At 47.8% G+C, this 21,397-nt stretch overlaps 1 long non-coding RNA gene across 1 annotated transcript in view; it reads left to right on the forward strand.

The window, feature by feature from the left end:
- Positions 1 to 4,013: 4,013 nt before the first annotated feature.
- LOC148149324 (uncharacterized) overlaps positions 4,014 to 21,397 on the forward strand; it is a 34,838-nt gene continuing 17,454 nt past the window's right edge. Inside the window, exons 1-2 of the long non-coding RNA XR_015758094.1 lie at positions 4,014 to 4,066; positions 4,253 to 4,580. This is a non-coding gene — a long non-coding RNA (uncharacterized LOC148149324). The remainder of the gene's footprint in view (positions 4,067 to 4,252; positions 4,581 to 21,397) is intronic.

The raw sequence follows: 21,397 nt of genomic DNA on the forward strand, positions 1-21,397 counted from the left end.
TGGAGGGTATTCTCAATGTGACGGTCAGACTTTGTTTCCACAAGGACTCTGTGATGGTCACTCTTACACATACAGGACAGATGCAACTAAAGCCACAAGATTGGTGAAGTTGAGGGCAAGTAGATTTTTCCCTCTTGTTGTTTCCTTCACTACCAGCTGCAGGCCCAGTCCTACAGCTTTGTCCTTTAGGACCCGACCAGCTCGATCAGTAGTGCTACTGCTGAGCCACTCTCAGTGGTGGGCATTGAAATCCCCCACCCAGAGTACATTCTGTGCTGTCACCACTCTCACTGCTTCCGCCATGTGCTGTTCAACATGGAAGAGAGACTGATTCACCAGCCGAGGGAGGGCGGTATGTGATGATCAACAGGAGGTTTCCTCACCCATGTTTAACCTGGTGTCATGAGACTCCATGGGGTCTGGAGTCAGCGGAGAGGACTCCCAAGGTAACTCCCTCCTGGCTGTACACCACTGTATTGCCAGCTCTGCTGGGTCTGCCCTTCTGGTGGGACAGGACACATTCAGGGGCAGTGATGGCGGTGTCTGGGACATTGTCTGTAAGGTATGATTCTGTGAGTATGACTGTGTCAGGCTGTTGCTTGACTAGTCTGTGAGACAGCTCTCCTGAATTTGGCACTTAGCCCCCAGATGTCAGTAAGGAGATAGAGCAGGGTGGACAGGGCTATTTCTGTCATTGTCGTTTTGATGTTTAGATCGATGCTGGGTGGTCTGTCCCATCTTATTTCTTTGTCGAGACGTCATCACTATTTATACAACTAAGTGCCTTGCTTGGCCAGCTCAGAGGGCAGTTCAGAGCCAACCACATTGCTGGGGGAGAGTGCCATGGACCCTGAGAGTATATTCTGACTCCCCCACTTCCCCATTCTGTATATGGAAGGCTCGAGCCTCTCAGCGGGATATTCACTTGCTGGAGCTATCACCTCCACCCCCCCCCCCCCCCCCCCCCGCACAATTCTGTCCCCACATAAAATCCACACAGGTCTTGAATTCACATAGCGCCTTCAATGTCCAAAACATTCCAAGATGATTCACAAAGTTGCAGCAATTGGGAGGGGGTGGATAAACATAAGAACTAGGAGCAGGAGCAGGCAATTCAGCCCCTCGAGCCCGCTCCACCATTTAATACAATCATGGATGATCCCATCTCAGCCTCAACTCCACTTTCCTGCCCACTCTCCATCATCCTTTAACCCATTACCAACTAAAAATCTGTCCATCTCCTCCTTGATGTGAGACCGGGAAGGGACCACTCCATTTCAGACAGTTGGGATTTATGGAGTATGGATGGGGGAAGCTGGGAGAGGACATCGGAAGCATGGAGTGGGAAAAGCAGGAATGAAGGTTTCTGTGTTCAAGGGGCTGATGTAATGCAGAGGCGGACAATGTTGTGGGAATGGAAATCAGAGGCCTATTTGGGGTTTAATGCTGAGATACTGGAAAGTATAATGGGAAGAAGCCCCATGTTTATTGATCTCAGTTGGAACTTCCCGCGGGAATGAGGCACATATCTAGTGGTCTCTATTGGAAGGTACAGGGGGAAGGAGGCCCATGGTTCCTGTTATCTGTTGGAACATCCGGTAGAAAGGAGGCCCATGTTTACTGGTATCAATTGGATGATCCAATGGTATGGACGTCCATGTTTACTGGTCTCCATTGGACTGTCCATTGGGAAGGAAGTCCCAGTTTGCTGGCTTCTATTGGAGGGTCCAGTGGGAAGGATGCCCATGTTTGATAGTGTCTATTGCAGGGTGGTCCATATTTATTAGCAGACTGTCCAGTGGAAGGAGTTCCATGTTTACTGGTCCCTTTTGGAGAGTCCAGTGGGTCATGGACACCATGGTGGGTATGGGGCTGAGTTCCATTCTGTTATAACTATGTGATTATCCAGCTCTCATCCCAGTGAAACACCCTGACCTGGAGACTGATCATGGAAGGGGAAGGACAGAGGAAAGGATTGGAACATGTTGTGCATGGACAGGATGGGTCAGTTGGTCAGAGCCTGTCCTGTCCCTCCAGTTCACACTGATGGCTTGAGGATCTCCTCTCTCTGCTGGGCCTTCATGGAATGAGATTTGTGTCCAAACCAGTCCCCAGTGAGAATAGGCCAACAGCACAGAACTGCCCTTCATTTGACAAGAATCTGTCCATCTTCCTGAGAGAGGCTAAAGCCTGCTCAGTGTGGGAAATGGAGCCTTACTCCAGGAGAAGACATGCCTCTGGGGTCAATGGTTAACATCCACTCATGAGGCAAAGTAGAGGGGGATTCACCCTGCACTTAAATATTGCCACCTGGCAGACTGTGGAAAAGAGAGAGAAGAGAGTCAGTGACAGAGATAGAGGGAGAGGGTGTGTGTGAGAAGGTGAGAAATAGAGAATGAGGAGTGTCTGGGACAGTGTGAGATGTGTGAAGCGAGTGAGTGAGAGGTAGAGGGAGGTAGAGATGGTGAGGTTGAGGGATAGAGAGAGAGAAATAATGTGTTACTGAGAGGGATGGAGAAAGAGAAAGAGAGAAACAGAAAGAGAAAGAGAGTGTGAGACTAAGAGTGAAAGGAATCAGGATAGAAGGGTTGGATTGTGAGTGAGAGAGGGAGAGAGACAAGAGTAGGATTTGAGACAGAGTGCAGGAGAGAGAGAGAGAGGGAGACTGTAGAGACGGAAGAGAGGGAGGAAGAGTAAAAGAGGAAGGAATAGAGAGGGGCAGATCACAATTGGAGGGAGTGAGGGAGTGAATGAGGGAAACAGTGAGAGGTGAAGAAATGGAGATTGTGAGACAGAGTGAAGAAGCAAAAGAGAGTTAGAGAGAGTGGCTATGAGACAGAGTGGGAGAGATAGAATATGAGAGAGATTAAGAGTGGGAGAGAGATGTAGAGAGAAAGACATGGCAGATGAGAGACAGAGAGACAGTGATAGAGAGAGAGCGAGACACGTTCTGGACATCACATTCTGGGAAGGATGTGATTGTACTAGAGAGGGTACAGAGGAGATTTACCAGGACGCTGCCTGGCCTGGAGGGTCTGAGCGATGAGGAAAGATTAGAAAGACTGGAATTGTTTTCCTTGGAGCAGTGAAGATTGAGAGGGGACCTGACAGAGGGCTGTAAGATTATGAGATGCAGAGATAGGATTGGTAGGAAGGCACCTTTTCCATGAGTAGAGGGAACAAGACCAAGGGGCAGAGATTGAAGGTAACACCAACATAGAGACACAGAAACTCAGAGTAGGAATAGGCCATTCGGCCCTTTGAGTATCTCTGTCATTCAATATGTCCATGGATGTTCCTCTGTCTTAATGCCATATTCCTATCATCTTCCCATACCCCTTGATGTTGTTAAAATGCAAAACAATTACCTCTGTCTTTTTCTTGAACATATTCAGTCCTTTGTCCTCAACAACTTGAACAGAATTCCACAGGTTGACCATCCTCTGAGTGAAGAAATGTTTCCTCATCTCAGTCCGAAAGGTCTACCCTGTACCCCCCGAGACTGTGTCCCCTGGTTCCAGACTCCCCAACCTTGGGAAACCTCCTTCCAGCATCAAGTCTGTCCAGCCCTGTTAGAATGTTATACATTGCAGTCAGACCTCCTCTCATCCTTCTCAACTCAAGTGAGTTCAGGTTCAGTTGAGGTAGACCCTGAGAAGAGAATTGAGAAATGTTTTCGCTCAGAGGGTGGTAGGAGTCTGGAACTCACTACCTGAAAGGCTGGTTGAGTCACAAACTCTCATGACATTGGAGCAGTGTTTAGATATTTTTGTCGACCAATACAGACACAATGGGCCAAATGGCCTCATTCAGTGTTGTTCACATCAATGATTCTCTGTGACAGAGAGAGAGAGAGAGAAGAGGAAGTGTGAGGGGCTGACGTGGCTCTCTCTGTCTGACGCCATTTTCATACTGAGGAACACCCAGTCAGACTCTCACAGGCTGCAGCTTTATAAAGCAGAGCCCAGTGAAGGGAGAGTTTATCAGGAACCAGGCCCAGGGACAGGAGCACACACCATGATTTCACACATCTAACTGATCTGGCCCCTGGAATTCTGCGTCGCAGGTACAAATCTCTCTCCTTCCACCTTGAATCTTTAGCTGCTCTCCATTTCACTCCAATTCCACTGACTTGTGATTGAAGGGAAAATGCTGAAACCAGAGGAAAGCTCAGTGTCTCCAACAATCTCTCATTTGACAGGCTCTTTCTGTGACAGTTCTGACTTCACTGTGTTTCTCTCTGATCCCTCAGGTATCAGTGGGGACATCATCATGAGCCGGTCTCCCCCGGTGCTGTCAGTGGGACTGGGCCAGACCGCAACCATCACCTGTACGGCCAGTCAATCTGTTAGCAAGTGGGTTAACTGGTACCAGCAGTGAGAAGGTCAGAAACCCTCTCTCCTGATCTATGAAACAACAACTCGAAACACAGGAGTCTCCGAGTGATTCACTGGCAGAGGATATGGGACCAGTTTCACCCTGACAATCAGCAACGTTCAGAATGAGGATGTCGCTGACTATTACTGTATGTAGTATAACAGCTACTCTTATGTTTGGTAAAGGAACCAAGCTCAGACTGAGTAAGTAAACCTCAATCCTCTGTTATTAACCCTTTCAATTTCTAAACACAATTTCTAAAACACAAATGCTGAATTGTTGAAGGTGTCAGTGGGGAGCTGCAGTGAATGAAATGGTTGATTGAGGAGCACTGTGTCTAACAGGGTGTCCAGCTGTATTTCTTTAGTTCCATTGCCCCCTTTAAGCAGCAAGATCTAAGTCAGTTAGTTTTACTCACCGTGTGGAGGAGCTCTGTCCATTTGCAGCCTGTGGTCCCATTCCTGCAGCATGGAGTGAAATCAGTGAGTAGCCTCCTGCCGGTCTCAGTGTGACAGACACCGGCAGAGTTTGATGTGAGCTCTGGCTCCCTGTCCCAGTCTCTGATCTCACTGACCTCAGCAGCAGCAGCAGCAGCAGCAGCACAGTGAGACACCGAGCTCCCACCTCCCCCAGCTTTAACTCTGCTCAATCACACAATCACAGAATTGTTACAGTGCACAAGGAGGCCATTCTGCTCATCCTGTCTGTACTGGCTCTCTGAATGAGCAATTCACTGAGTTCCTTCTGCCTTCTCCCTGTCACCCTGCACATTGTTCCTTTTCAAATAACAGTCTCATTCCCTTCGGAATGTTTCAATTGAAGCTGCCTCCACCACACTCTCAGGCAGTGCATTCCACACCTTAACCACTCACTGGCTGAACATGTTGTTCCCCATCTCACTTTTGTTACTTTTCCCAATCACTTTCAATCTGTGGTCTCTCGGTCTCAATCCTTTCTCAACTGGGAACATTTTCTCCCTATTTACTCTGTCCAGGCCCCTCCTGGTTTTGAATTCCTCGAACAAATCTCCTCTCAGCCTTCTCCAAAGAAGACAGTCCCAAATTCTCCAATTAATCTTCATAACTGATGTTCCTCATCCCTGAATGATCTTTGGGAATATTTTTGCCATCGCTACAAAACATTCACCTCCTTCTTGAATTCTTCACATCATCTATGTCTCTCATGATTTTCTAAACCTCTGTAAGGTCACTCCTCAGAACCTTCTGCTTCAGGGTAAAAAGTCCCAGCTTTTCCAGCCTCTCATAGTTCTGGAGTCATACAGCGTGGAAACAGACCTTTCAGTTCAACTTGTCCATACTAACCAGATATCCTAAACTGACCTCATCCCATTTGCCAGCATTTGGCTTACATCCCTCGAAACCCTCCTATCCATGTACCCATCCCAATGTGTTTTAAATGCTGTAATTGTATCTGCCTCCAATACTTTCTCTGGCAGCTCAATCCATACACATACCACCCTCTGTGTGACAAGTTACCCCTCAGGTCCCTTTTGAATCTTTTGCTTCTCACTTTAAACCCATACCGTCTTGTTTTGGACTCCCTTACTGAAGGAAAATACCTTGGAGTTACATCCTGTCCATGCCCCTCATTATTTTATAAACATGTATAATGTCAATCCTCAGCCTCCAATGCTCCAGGGAAAATAGCCCCAGTCTATTCAGCCTTTTCCTGTAGCTCAAACCCTCCAGTTCCTGGTCATGTCCTGGTAAATCTTTTCCACAGCTTTTTAAATTTAACAACATCCTTCCTATCGCTGGATGAGGAATTGTTCACATTGTTCCCAAAGTGGCCTCACCAGTCTCCTGTCCAGCTGCAACCTGATGTCCCAACTCTGATACTTCGTGCAGTGACCAATAAAGGCAAGTGTACCCAACACCTTCTTCATCACCCTGTCTCCCTGAGACTCCACCTTCAAGGAATAATGCACCTGCACCTTGAGGTCTTTATGTTCAGCAACATTCCACAGGGCCCTACCATTAACTGTATAACTCCTGCCCTGGTTTGTCTTTCCAAAATGCAACATCTCACATTTATCTAAACTGAACTCCATTTGCCACACCTCTGCCCATTGCCCCATGTGATCAAGGTCCCGCTGTACCCTGAGATCATCTTCGTCACTATCCACTGTTGCACCAGTTTTGGTGTCATTTACAAACTTAACATTACTCCGATGTTCACACCCAAATCATTTACTTAAATGACGAAAAGCAATGGACGAAGCACCAATTCTTTTTGAAAAGTGTGGTGCTGGAAAAGCGCAGCAGACCAGGCAGCATCCGAGGAGCAGGAGAATCGACGTTTCGGGCATAAGCCCTTCTTCAGGAATTAGGCTGGTGTGCCAAGCAGGCTGAGATTAAAGGTAGAGGTGAGGGAATTTGGGGGACGGGCGCCGGGAATACGAGAGGTGGAAGGAGGTGAGGGTGAGGGTGATAGGCCGGAGAGGGGGTGGGGGCGGAAAGATCGGGAAGAGGATTGCAGGTCAAGAGGGCAGTGCTGAATCCAGGGACTGGGACTGAGATAATGTTGGGGGAGGGGAAATGAGGAAGCTGGAGAAATCTACATTCATCCCGTGTGGTTGGAGGGTTCCTAGGCGGAAGATGAGGCGCTCTTCCTCCTGGTTAGATTAGATTAGATTAGATTACATTACAGTGTGGAAACATGCCCTACGGCCCAACAAGTCCACACCGCCCCGCCGAAGCGCAACCCACCCATACCCCTACATTTACCCCTTACCTAACACTACAGGCAATTTAGCATGGCCAATTCACCTGACCTGCACATCTTTGAATTGTGGGAGGAAACCGGAGCACCCGGAGGAAACCCACGCAGACATGGGGAGAACATGCAAACTCCACACAGTCAGTCGCCTGAGGCGGGAATTGAACCCGGGTCTCTGGCACTGTGAGGCAGCAGTGCTAACCACTGTGCCACCGTGCCACCCTTGGAGGGTTGGAGGATTCCTAGGCAGAAGATGAGGCGCTCTGCCTCCAGCATCTCAACTTCCGCCTCGGAACCCTCCAACGAGGAGGAAGAGCGCCTCATCTTCCATCTAAGAACCCTCCAACCATACAGGATGAATGTAGATTTCTCCAGCTTCCTCATTTCACAGATCTCCACTGAGAACGAGACTCACGGTTGGTGCGTTGCCTCCCAAGTGCCAGGATATCTCGGATCCTGTCTTTGGGGTCCTGAAGGGAGAGTGTGCCCAGCCCCAAGTCATGCTTCACATAGGTACCAACGACATAGGCAGAAAGAGGGATAGGGATGTAAGGCAGGATTTCAGGGGGCTAGGGTGGAAGCTGAGAGTTAAAACAAACACAGTTGTTTTCTCTGGTTTGTTGCCCGGACCACATGATAGCAAGGCAAGGAATAGAGAGAGATATCAGTTGAACACGTGGCTGCAGGGATGGTGCAGGAGGGAGGGTTTCAAGTACTCCCTCCCTTGGGGCTCATTCTGAGGAAGGTGGGACCTCTACAAACAGGACGGTCATCACTTGAACCAGAGGGGTACTAATATCCTGGCTGGGAAATTTGCTGGTGCTATTTGGGTGGGTTTAAACCAGCGCAGCAGGGGGATGGGAACCTGAGGTGTCGTTCCAGTGCACAGGAGGATAAGAGTAGGGAGGGCATGGACAGAATTTCATGGTCACAGGAATGTGCTGGCAGATAGCAAGCTGGTTTGATGTGTGTCTACTTCAATGCCAGAAGTATCCGAAATAAGTTAGGTGAGCTTGCAGCATGGATAGGTACCTGGTGCTTTGATGTTGTGGCCATTTCAGAGACATGGATAGAACAGGGTCAGGAATATTGCAAGTACCAAGGTTTAGATCTTTCGTTAAGAACAGGCAAGATGTTAAAAGAGGGGGAGGTGTGGCTTTGTTAGTCAAGGACAGCATAATGGTGGCTGAAAGAATTTTTGACGAGGTAGTATGGGCTGAGGTTAGAAACAGGTACAGAAGAGGTCACACTCCTGGGAGTTTTTTATTGGCCTCTGCAGAGTTTCATGGAGGTGGAGGAGAGGATTGACAAAATGATTCTGGCTAGGAGTGAAAGGAACAGGGTGATCATTATGGAGACTTTTCTCCAACATTGACTGGAAATGCTATAACTCGGCACTGGGCGGCATGGTGGCACAGTGATTAGCACTGCAGCCTCACAGCGCCAGAGACCAGGGTTCAGTTCCCGCCTCGGGCAACTGTCTGTGTGAAGTTTGCACATTCTCCCCGTGTCTGCATAGGTTTCGTCCGGGTGCTCAGGTTTCCTCCCACAATCCAAAAAATGTGCAGGTTAGGTGAGTTGGCCATGCTGGATAGCCTGTAATGTTAGGTGAAGGGGTAAATGTAGGGGAGTGGGTCTGGGTGGGTTGCTCTTCGGAGGGTCGGTGTGGATTGTTGGGCTGGAGGGCCTGTTTCCATACTGAGTAATCTGATCAAGTATGTCGGATGGATCAGGTTTTGTCGAATGTGTGCAGGAGGGTTTCCTGACACAGTATGTCGAAGGGCTGACAAGACGGGAGGCCACAGTGGATCTGGTGCTTGGTAATGAACCAGGTCAGGTGTTTGATTTAGTTGTAGGTAAGCACTTTGGAGAGAGTGACCAAAATTCAGTTACATTTAGTTTATCGATGGAAAGGGATAGATACATGCCATAGGGCAAGAGTTATCGATGGGGCAAGGGCAATTATAATGTGATCAGGCAAGACTTAGGATACATAGAATGGGGGAGAAAAATGCAGGGGATGGGGCCAATCAAAGTGTGGAGCTGGCTTCAGGAACAGATATTGCATGTCCTTGATAGGTATGTCCCTGTCAGGCAGGGAGGAAGTGATAAGGTAAAGGAACTGTGGTTTACTATAGAAATTGCATCTCTTGTTAAGCAGAAGGAAAGAGGCTTCTGTGACAATGAGACAAGATGGTTCAGACGAAGTGATAGAGATTAGCAGATTAGCTAATTAGGAAGGATTTAAAGAAAGAGTTAAGAAGAGCAAAGAGAAGACATGAGCAGTCCTTAGCAGGTAGGACCCTTAAGCTTTCTATAGGTACGTGATGAATAAAAGGTTGACTAGGGTAGGAATAGGGCCAGTCAAAGACAGAATTGGGAAGTTGTGTATGTACTCTGTGGAGGTCAGAGAGGTGCTAAATGAATATTTCTCATTGGTTTTCACTCAGGGAAAGGAGAATATTGTAGAGGAAAAGAATGAGATACGAGATATTAGACGAGAAAGGATCAAGGTGAGTAGGGAAGAGGTGTTACCTATTCTAGATGGAGTGAAAGTCGACAAGCCCCTTGGGCCCCATGGGATTTATCCGAGGATTCTCTGGCAAGTTGTGGAGGAGATGGAGGAGCCTTTGGCTTTGATCTTTGAATCATCATTGTCTACATGTTTAGTACCAGAGGACTGGAGGATTACGAATGTTGTGCCCTTGTTGAAGAAGGGCAGCAGAGATGACCCAGGTAATTATAGACCAGTGAGCCTTACATCCATTGTAGGAAAAGATTTGGAAAGGATTATAAGAGATAGGATTTATAACCATCTAGCAAGCACAACTTGATTTCAGATAGTCAACATGATTTTGTCAAGTGCAGGTCATGTCATAAACCTCATTGAGGTTTTTGAGAAGGTGACCAAGCATGTTAACAAGGGTAGAGCAGTTGACATGGTGTATCTGGACTTCAGTAAAGCCTTTGATAAGGTTCCACATGGTAGGCTGTTGGAGAAAATGCAGAGGCTTGGGATTGAGGGTGATTCAGCAGTTTGGATTAGAAACTGGCTTTCTGAAAGAAGGCAGCGAGTGATGGTTGATGGAAAATATTTAGTCTGGAGTCCGTTTACGAGTGGTGTGCCACAAGGATCTGTTTTGGGACCACTGCTGTTTGTCATTTTTATAAATGACTTGGACACAGGCACAGGTGGATAGATTAGTAAATTTGCAGATGACACTAAAGTTGGTGGAGTGATGGACATTGTGGAAGAATGTTGCACGTTGCTGGGGGTCTTGGATAAACTGCAAAATTGGGCTAAGAGGTGGCAAATGGAGTTCAATGCAGCTAAATATGAGGTGACTCATTTTAGGAAGAATAACAGGAAGGCAGAGGACTGGGTCAACGGAAAGATTCTTGGTAGTGTGGATGTATAGCGGAATCTTGAAGTCCATTTACATAGATCCCTGAAAGTTGCTGCCCAGGTTGATAATGCTATTAAGAAGGCAGAGTGTGTGTTAAGTTTTATTGGGAGAGGGATTGAGTTCCAGAGCCATAATGTCATGCTGCAACTATACAAAACGTTAGTGCAGCTGCACTTGGAATACTGTGTACAGTTCTGGTCGCCTCATTACAGGAAGGATGTGGAAGCATTGGAAAAGGTGCAGAGGAGATTTACCAGGACGTTGCCTGGTCTGGAGGGAAGGTCTTATGAGGAAAGGCTGAGAGACTTGGGTCTGTTCTCATTGGAAAGAAGAAGGCTAAGAGGGGATTTGATAGAGACATTCAAGATGATCAGAGGATTAGATAGGGTAGACAGTGAAGTCCTTTCCCTCAGATGATGATGTCAGCTTGTACGAGGGGGCATAACTATAAATTGAGGGATGATAGAGTTAAGACAAATGTCAGAGGCAGGTTCTTTACTCAGACAGTAGTAAGGGCAAGGAATGTCCTGCCTGCCAATGTAGTTATCTCAACCACATTAGGGAGATTTAAACAATCCTTGGATAAGTACATGGATGATGATGGGATAACATAGAGCATGAGCTTAGATTGGTTCATAGGTCGGTGCAACATCGAGGGCTGAAGAGCCCGTTCTGCGCTGTATTGTTCTACCTACCTCTCTATCCAGTCTGAAAAGCAACACTTTACCACCACTCTCTGTTTCCTATCTTCAAGCCAATTTTTTACTCAAATAGCTAGCTCCCCCTGGATCCCATGTGGTCTAACTTTACAAACCAGTTTCTCATGTGGAACCTTGTCAAACACTTTCTCAAGTCCATATAGACAATGAAAGAAGGTCCCTGAAGAAGGGCTTATGCCCAAAACGTCGATTCTCCTGTTCCCTGGATGCTGCCTGACCTGCTGCGCTTTTCCAGCAACACATTTTCAGCTCTGATCTCCAGCATCTGCAGACCTCACTTTCTCCTCCATATAGACAATGTCTACTGTTCTGCCTTCATCAATCTTCCTTGTCACCTCCTCAATCAAATTAGGGAGACATAATTTTCCATGTACAAAACCACACTGATTATCTAAATGGATATAAATCCTGTCCCTCAGAATCCACTCCAACATCTTACCCAGCACTGACATCAGGCTCACTGGTCTATAGTTCCCTGGCTTTTCCTTACAGCCTTTCTTCAATAATGGCATAACATTAGCCAACCTCTCTGGTTCTCCAGCACCTTACCTATGCTTGTCAATGATGAAAATATCTCAGTCAGGGGCTCAACAATCTTTTCCCTCATTTCCCAAAATGTTCTGGGATACACCTGATCAGGTCCTTGGGATTTATTGACCTTTATATGACCTTTAGCATCTCCTCATTTGTATGTGGACTCTTTTCAAGACATCACTATTTTTCAAAAATCCTGAGTTTTCATGCCCTTCTCCACAATAAATACTGACCTGAAATATTTGTTTAGGATCTCACCCATCTCCTGTGTCATACCAAAATACAGCACTCACATTTATCTGAATTAAACTCCATCTGCCATTCCTCAGCCCACTGGCCCAGTTGGTCAAGATCCCATTATACTCTGACACAGCCTTCTTTACTGTCCACGATGCCACCTGAAACTTCACCTGAACACACTCTCACAACTCTGGCCCCTCTCTGCCTGTTACACTGCTACTACCCCAGTCTATATTCAGAAATTAAATCCCCCCTTTCCCCCACATTAAAACGACTCTATCACACTTTCAGGTCTCTGTAAATTTCTTGCATTTGTATTCCTTCACATCCTTCCCACTGGGTGGTGACTTATTGACTGCACTGAGAATTCTGTGGACCTTGGTGTTCCTCTCTGATATTCCCCCTGGCTCCCACAGTCCTGCCAAGTTAGTTTAAATTCTCTCCAACAGCACTAGTAAATCATTCCAAAGGAGCTCAGTGCCAGCTCTGTTCAGGAGCAACACTGTCTGGTCTGTCCAGGTCCCATCTCCCCAAGACCCAGTCCCAATGTCCCAAGAATCTGAAGACCTCCCTTCTGGATCCTCTTTCAAGCCCCACATTCACCTGTGTTACCCTCCCGTTCCTCTTCTCACTTGTGTGGGGCACTGGGAGTAATCCGGAGATTCCTACATTATAGTTCCTGCTGCTAATTCCCTCCCGAGCTCCTTAAATTCTGACTGCAGGACCACATCCCTTTTCTCCCTCTGTCACTGGGACCGATGTGGACCATGACTGCTGCCTGTTCCCCCTCTCCCCTCAGGGTGCTCTGCAGCTGTTCAGTGACATCCTTGACCCTGGCACCAGGGAGACAACACACCATCCTGGATTCCCATCTGCAGCTGCAGAAACACCTATCGATTGCCCTCGCTCTCGAATCTCCTCTCACTATCGCTCTTCAGAGTCTTCCTTGTGTCCCCCTGAACAGCTGAAATCCCCGTGGTGCCGTGGACTTATCTCTGGCTGCACTCCCCAGATGTACCATCATTCTCATCAGGATTCCAAACTGAATCCTGGTTGGACAATGGGATGCACTCAGGGGATTCCTGTACTAGCTGCCTGGTCCTTTTGGACTGTCTGCTGCTTCCCCATTCCCTCTCTCCCTGCATACTCTGAAGCTGCAGAGTGACCACATCTAGAAACGTTTCTCCACGGAGCTCTCAGCCTCATGGACGCTCCACACTGACACCAGCTGCTGGTCAAGCTCCGAAACCTGGATCTCCAACTGCTGTCACTGACCACACTTCCTCCACTCATGGTGGGAAGCATTCAGATCCTAGCTACCTCTGTTTGAAGTACGCTCAATGACATGGCCTCCCTAGCCTTCTGCAGTGAGTTCCACAGATTCACAACCCTATGGCGGATGGAATTCCTCCTTATCTTAGTTCAAAAGGGTCTTCCCTTCACTCTGAGGCTGTGCCGTCAGGTTCCGGTCTCTTCCCCTGTTGGAAACATCTTCTCCACATCCACTCGAGACAGGTCTCTCAGTGTTCTGTAAGTTTTAATGAGATTCCCTTCATCCTTCTAAACTCCATCAAGTCCTCAACTGTTCCTCATATGATAGCCCTTCATCCCCAAGATCATTCTTGTAAAACTCTTCTGTACACCCTCCAATGCCTGCACATTCTTCCTTATATACAGGGCCCAAAACTGCTTACAATACATGAATTGTGTTCTGACCTTATATGGCTTCAGCAGTACACCTCTTTCCTTGTGATTAGATTCCCTACACTACGGAAACAGGCCCTTCAGCCCAATAAGTCTACACCGACCCTCTGAAGAGCAACCCATCCAGACCCTTTCCCCTATATTTATCCCTGACTAATGCACATAGCACGACGGGCAATTTATCATGGCCAATTCACCTAACCTGCACTCTTTGGACTGTGGGAGGAAACCGGAGCACCCGGAGGAAACCCACGCAGACACGAGGAGAATGTGCAAACTCCACACAGACAGTTGCCCGAGACAGGAATCGAACCCGGGTCCCCGGCGCTGTGAGGCAGCAGTGCTAACCACTGAGCCACCGTGCCGCATGTTCTAGCCTTCTGGAAATGAATGCTGACATTGTATTTGTGCTCCTAACTGCCAACTGAACCTACATGGTAATGTTAAGAAAAACCTGATTATGACTCCTCAGTACCTTTGTGATTCAGATTTGTGAATCCTTTCCTCATTTAAAAAACAGTCTATGCCTTTATCCTTCTTACTAAAGTGCATAAGCTCACACTTTCCCACACTGTATTCCATCTGCCACTTCTTTGTCCACTCTTTGAGCCTGATCAACTCCTTCTTCAGCTTCTCCACTTCCTCAACACGACCTGTCCCTCCACTTATCTTTGGGTTACCTGCAGATTGAGCAACAATGTCCTCAGATACTTCATCCAGATCATTAATGAATCATTCATTTTTGGTGAATAGCTGTAGTCCCAGCACGGACCTTTGCAGAACCACACTAGTCACCGGTTGCCATCCTGAAAAAGATCCCTTTATCCCACTCTCTGCCTTCTGCCAGGTGGCCAACCTTCTATCCATGCCAAGACCTTGCCCCTAACACCATGGGCTCTTCTCTTCTTTAGTAGCCTCCTGTATGGCACATTGTCAAAGGCTGTCTGTAAATCCAAATAGATCACGTCCACAGGCTCTCCTTTATCTAACTTGTTCATTCCTTCCTCCAAGAATTCAAACAGATTTGTCAGGCCACCCCTTGATGAAGCCATGCTGACACAGCCCGACTTGACCATGCACTTCCAACCCCCCTGCAATCTCATCCTTAAACTGAAGTCTACAATCTGACTAAAGACTGAGGTCAGACTGACCAGCTTATAATTTCCCATCTTCTGCCTCCCTCCTTTCTGAAACAGGGGCTTTACATTAGCCATTTTACAGTCCTCTTGAACTCTCCAACTCCAGTGATTCCTGAAAGATCACCACCAATGCTTCCACAATCTGCTCAGCTATCTTCTTCAAACTCTGGGGTGTAGTCTATCCAGTCCGGCTGATTTATCCATCTCAGAACTTTCAGCTTCTCCAGCAACTTCTCCTCAGTGATCACCATTACTCTCATCTCTGCCCCTGAATCTCTTTAAGTTCTAGTATACTACTGGTGTCTTCTATTGTGAAGACTAATGTAAAGTCACTATTCAGATCCTCTGCCATTTCCTTGTTCCCCATTAGTACTTCTCCAGCCTCATTTTCCAGCAGTTCAACATCCAGTCTTGCCTTCCTCTTAGCTTTTATATTTCGACAAAAATACAGTCTTGCAATCTTCTTTTATATTACTGGCTGGCAAACCTTCATATTTCATCTTCTAACCCCTTATTGTATTTTTAGTTATAAACTTACAGAATCCTTGGGTTTTAAAATACAGCACAGAGTAAAAAAGCAAGGAAGCAATGCTACACCTCTACAGATCACTGATCAGACCAGATTTGGAAGATTGTGTTCAGTTATGAACACCTTATTTAAAGAGCCATATTAAAACCCTGGAGACAGGTGAAAGGAGTTTTATCGAAATGATACCAGGAATGAGTGATTTTAGATACAAGGAAAGTTTAGAGAGATTGGGCTTATTCCCCTCTGAGCAGAGAAGATTAAGAGGTGATCTTATAGAGTTGTTCACTGTTTTGAACAATTTTTGACAGGGTTAAGGAGGATATTTTGTTTCCATGAGTTGGTATGTCTGTAACTAGAGGCAACAATTTCAAGATGGTCAACAAGGCAGCTTGGAGTGAGATGAGGGAGTTGTTAGGATTTGGAACATGCTACCTGACAGGATGGTGGAGGTGGATTCTGTTGGAGGTTTCAACGTGCATATTGCAAATGAATAAAGTTAGAGAGCAACAGAGATCGGACTGGAGAGTGGAACTAGCTGGATGGCTCTTTCTAGAGCCAGCACAGACATGATGGGTTGAATAGCCTCCTTCTGTATTGTAAATTCTATTATTCCATTTCATCCTGTCAGCTCTTTGCTTTCCTCAGGTCCTGTTCAATGTCACTCCTGCATTTTCTATCCTCCTCTCAGCTTTCTGCAGGTTTGAACTCCAGATAACCAACATCACCTTCCCTGTTTGGTCTGCCCTACTCTGGCTGCCTTTTGACATCCCAGGCTGAAAGTCTAGATTTGGAAGTCCCACCCTTACTCCTTGTGGGAACAGATTCTGAATGATCTCTGTCTCCTCCTTTGAGGGATCCTACTGCCCTGACACTGATTTCCTATCATGTCGCTGGTCCAGTCCCCTTTTACCAAAGCACCGCACAGTTTAGTAAAATATGTCACTCCCAAATGAAAACTTTTACACTTGCTCCATTGTTCTCCATTTCCATCCCTCCTCTCAATCTCACTGAGTTCTGATCCCTGTCACTGAAATGCTCCCCCACTGATCACCCTTCTAGCTGCCCACATTCATTTCCTAAATTATGGTCCAAACTGTCCCTTCTCTTTCACCATCACCTTCTCAGGGGCAATTAGGGATGGGCAATAAATGCTGGCCCTGCCAGTGACACTCACATCCCAAGAAGCAATTTAAACAATGTCTGTTCTTTCGTCGGGTTTGTTAGGTATTGGCTACAAATGTTCAAATGTTTTCCCAGTGAATATTCTGAAAGTTGAAACTGGCAGGGATTAAAATTGATTTTCTTGTCTTTCAGGCCGTGATAACTCTCAGCCCAAGCTGACCCTGCTGCCCCCCTCCCCAGAGCAGGTAGATGCCAAGGGCACTGCCACCCTGGTGTGCCTTGCCAATCACTTCTATCCCGATGAGCTGGAGGTGCAGTGGAAGAAGGATGGTGCAGTCATTTCGGACGGGGTTCAGACCAGCAACTACCTGCGAGCTTCGGACAGCACCTACAGTGTCAGCAGCCTGCTGACCCTCTCTGGGTCTGACTGGGAGTCCAACGCTCGCTTCTCCTGTGCCCTCACCCACACAACCCTCCCCTCTCCCCTCAGCAAAACAGCATCAGGAGATCAGAATGTGTGTACAGTGTTTGAGACAGTCCACAGAGGAGACACAACTTTAAATAGGACAGGGCTGAGCTGGCAGGGCAAAGATCATTGTGAGCATTAAATTTCAATTCTTTTCCTTTTCAGAACTCCTCAGAGGCATTTCTGAGGTTCAGGAGTTCAGGCACGTCATTGGGACAGTGTCGAGAGACCTTTACAGTGTGTCAAACCTCATGCTGTTCTTGTCCGGTGAGTGTTTGATTGGAACAGGGGTGATTTGTGATGTCAAGTAAAATCTCTTCAAGTTGCTGAAGATTGTCAGCTGTACAAAACAATGTGAACCTCAGAAGTTTCTGCTTCAGTAAACCAGATCTCCTTCCTGCTCAGCCACCAGCTCCAATTTAAGGTTTTATCACTGTTTAAAGGGACAAGATTCTCATGTTATTGAGAAAATCTCCACAAGTGATTTCCTCAAGCTCCATTCTGGCTGTGAATTTGAGCAACCTCCTCTGTCTGGGCTGTTAATTGCTGACTGTTTTCTGTTAATGTCAATCTGGAAAAGGGAGTAAAGGTGAAGAAGATTCACCTCTGTGTGTTTTGGAAATGGACCACTCCGTTCAGCTGATTGGCTGCATTTCCGCATGACATTGTCACAATTGGCTGCTTGGCCTGTCAATCAATACGGCATCTGTTGTCGTATAGACTGACAGCCAATCATCAATCATTTTCAAATGATCTCTTCGATCTGAATCTGTGGAGGTTACAAGATTCCAAACAGAACAGAAACTGAAATCTGTTGGGACTCAATGATTCCAATCTCAGGCATTCCCCTTCACTCTGTTGGTCCAGGCCCAGTTGCTGGGATTGCACTGTGCACTCTCTGCTGCATGCTGGATAGTACCTGAAATGATCTTAGGCCAAGCTCTGTCACTGCAGGCTGTGTCTCTCTGAGTGCGAGTGTACTACATAATGCTGCCTGGAGATGTCACTCCGAGTGTGGGTGTGTTATTCAGAGAGACACCTCCAGGCAGCATGGAGTGTGAGCATGTTACTCAGTGCTGTCTGACGTTCGGAGTGTTTATGTTAGTCAATGTTGCCTGGAAGTGGCTCTGAGTGTGTGTGTGCTATTCTGTACTGCCTGTAGGTATCGCACTGAGTGTGAGTGTCACTGTGCTGCCTGTAGGTGTCGCTAAGGCATTTGTCTTGGACCTGCTGGAGGTGTATGTCAGTATGCTTCGGGCAGGTACCATGAGTGAATCCATGAGGAAAGGCATCATCACCCTCATCTACAAGTGGAAGGGGGAGAGGGAGGAACTCAAAAGTTGGAGACCAATCTCACTGTTGAATGCGGATTACAAAATTCTGTCAAAGGTAATCGCCAACCGGGTCAGGTCTGCTCTGGGGTCGGTGATTCACCCTGACCAAACCTGTGCTGTGCCGGGCAGGAAGATCTCTGAGAGTCTCGCACTCCTCAGGGATACGATCGCCTACGTGCAGGACAGAGGGTTGGACACCTGTCTGATCAGCCTGGACCAGGAGAAAGCCTTTGACAGGATATCACACAGGTATATGAGAGATGTTCTCTCCAAAATGGGCTTTGGGGAGGGAATTTGCAATTGTATCAGACTGCTGTACACCAACATTGTCAGTGCAGTCTCAATCAACGGGTGGGAATCAGATAGCTTCCCAGTCAGATCTGGAGTCAGGCAGGGCTGCCCTCTCTCTCCTGCCTTGTTTGTGTGCTGCATAGAGCCATTTGCCGAGTCCATCAGGAAGGATGCGAGCCTGAGAGGGGTGACTATTCCTGGCAGCGGGGGCCTGAAGGTTAAGGCCTCCCTGTACATGGATGACGTCGCCGTTTTCTGCTCGGATCCGCTGTCCGTGCGCAGACTCATGCGCATATGTGACCAGTTCGAATGGGCCTCAGGGGCCAAGGTAAACCGAGACAAGAGCGAGGCCATGCTCTTCGGGAACTGGGCTGACCAATCCTCGATCCCCTTCACCGTCAGGACCGACAACCTGAAGGTGTTGGGTATTTGGTTTGGAGGGGCTGGGGTGTGCGCCAAGTCTTGGGAGGAGCGTATCAGCAAAGTGAGGCAGAAACTGGGCAGATGGAAGCTACGGTCGCTCTCCATTGCGGGAAAAAACCTGGTCATCAGGTGTGAGGCACTGTCATTGCTATTATACGTGGCACAGGTCTGGCCTATTCCCAGAACCTGTGCCGTTGCAGTCACCTGGGCCATCTTCCAGTTTATATGGAGGTCAAAGATGGACCGGGTCCGAAGAGACTTGCTGTACAAAGATCTGGGCAACGGGGGTAAAAATACACCCAAAGCCACCCTCACCCTGATGGCCACCTTTGTGTGTGGCTGCATCAAGCTGTGCGTGGATCCCCGGTACGCAAACACCAAGTGTCACTACGTACTGAGGTTCGACCTGGCCCTGGTGTTGCGAAGGATGGGCCTGGCCTCGCTGCCGCGGAACGCTCCGAGTAGTTGGACCGTTCCGTATCACCTGTCCTTCGTGGAGAAGTTTATGAAGAAAAACACCTTTGACCACAAGTCCATCAGGAAGTGGTCAGCACGTAGTGTCCTTGAGACCCTTCGGGAAAAGGAGAGGGTGGATCCTATCGAGCGATTCCCTTAGCAGACTGTCAAAGCCATCTGCCTCATCGCCAGAACTTTCCAACAAGCACCAAGACATGGCTTGGCTGGTGGTGAGAAGGGCTCTGCCTGTGAGATCCTTTATGCACACCCGGACTCTCAGCCGCACCGCACGCTGCCCTCGAAGCGGCTGCGGGGGGGACGAGACTGTCACACACCTCCTTCTGGAATGTGCCTATGCAGAAGACGTCTGGAGAGGAATGCAGTAGTGTTTGTCGAGGTTCGTCCCGAGCAGCGCCGTGATGTGGGACTCTGTGCTCTACGGCCTGTTCCCCGGGACGCACACCGAGACGAACATCAACTGTGCCTGGAGGATCATCAACTCGGTGAAGGACGCTCTCTGGGTGGTCCGAAACCTGTTGATCTTCCAGCTGAAGGAGTTGACCCTGACTGAGTGTTGCAGACTGGCACATTCCAAGGTCCAGGACTGTGGTGAAAGGGTTAAAATTGTGTCCCAATACATGTGTGAATCTAACCGAAAATGGAAGGTGTCGCTTAGTCCCGTGTGAATCTTGTTATACACCTTCCCGTGTGAATCTTCTTATCTGTATGTAACCAGAATGGAATGTGTTTTTTAGCCTTGCTCTGCTGTTCACATGAATGTTTATATCTGGAAAAGGGTATATCAACTGGAGAAGTCTCCAGTTCGGTAGAGTCTGCTCCGGGGTTACGTTTAACCGCCGAGCGTGGGTTGTTGGCAACCGCTCTACGAGAACTGACGGCTCCCAGTTTTGGTAACATGTAGAGTGAGTATAAGCCAGACCCGTTGTAAGTACGAGACTGGTGGTGGGGACACTGCGGGGAATAAAACTATATTCTAGCAGACTCGCCTCTTGGCTGTTTGTTCTGTGTCAGACTACTTTCCTGCGAGCCTGGTCCTTGACCTTGAGAATTTTTTAAAACATTTTGGCGTAGCCGGCAGGATCAATCGCAATTGAGGAAAGATTTTGATACAGAACAATGTTTTGGAAAAAGGCTAAGAAACCAGAGGAACAAACTGTGGAGGTCCTGACCGTCCCGGGATGGCATGGGCCGTGGCATGGCGTGGCAGTTTGTTTGAGAAATGGTGGGGGGCGACCGGAGGACTGGGAGGCCGAGGGCGTAGGAACCCCAGGGTCGCTGCTGTCCACCCTTGAGAGGATCCCAGTCCTGCCGAAGAACCCATTGCCTGGGGTACAGCGGAGGATGTGGGCCTGTGCGGCGGCTTGTAGACAACAGTCAGACAAGCGCCAAAAAGCTGAAGCAGAATTAGCCCTCCTGAAACATGAGCAGGGACTCAGTTCGGGAGATGCCTCTATGTTGAGGCAGGAAATTATGAAGTTAAAAGCTGAATTGACAGCATTAACTGAACTAGCAGGACGAACTATTATGTATTTGTCTGCTAAGAAACGGAAAGAGAAAAGGAAGGTCCCTCGAACCCCGGACCCGGTACAAGTACGGGCGTTTGTAGCCCAGTTAAATAACGGGGATCGGTGGGATATCGATCATTGGGATGGGAACATTTGGGGAGATTTAGATGATCAGTACGAAGAGGACCCACCCGTACTCCAAGCTAAACCAGTGGTTAGGAGAAAGCAGGTTCAGAGACGTCTCCCAGTGCAACGGGAGGTAATGTTAGATGAGAAAGGAAACCCTATACGGAATGAACAAGGGGAGGCAATTATGCATGAATTACCGCGGGCTCAGCCTCCCGCAGAATTCTCTGAATTAACGGAAGACTTCACTACCGATGAGGTGCTG

This window comes from Chiloscyllium plagiosum, unplaced genomic scaffold (genome assembly GCF_037043375.1).
Source record: "Chiloscyllium plagiosum isolate Xiang-an unplaced genomic scaffold, Cpla_swu_hap1 HiC_scaffold_9, whole genome shotgun sequence".
Lineage (NCBI taxonomy): Eukaryota > Metazoa > Chordata > Chondrichthyes > Orectolobiformes > Hemiscylliidae > Chiloscyllium > Chiloscyllium plagiosum.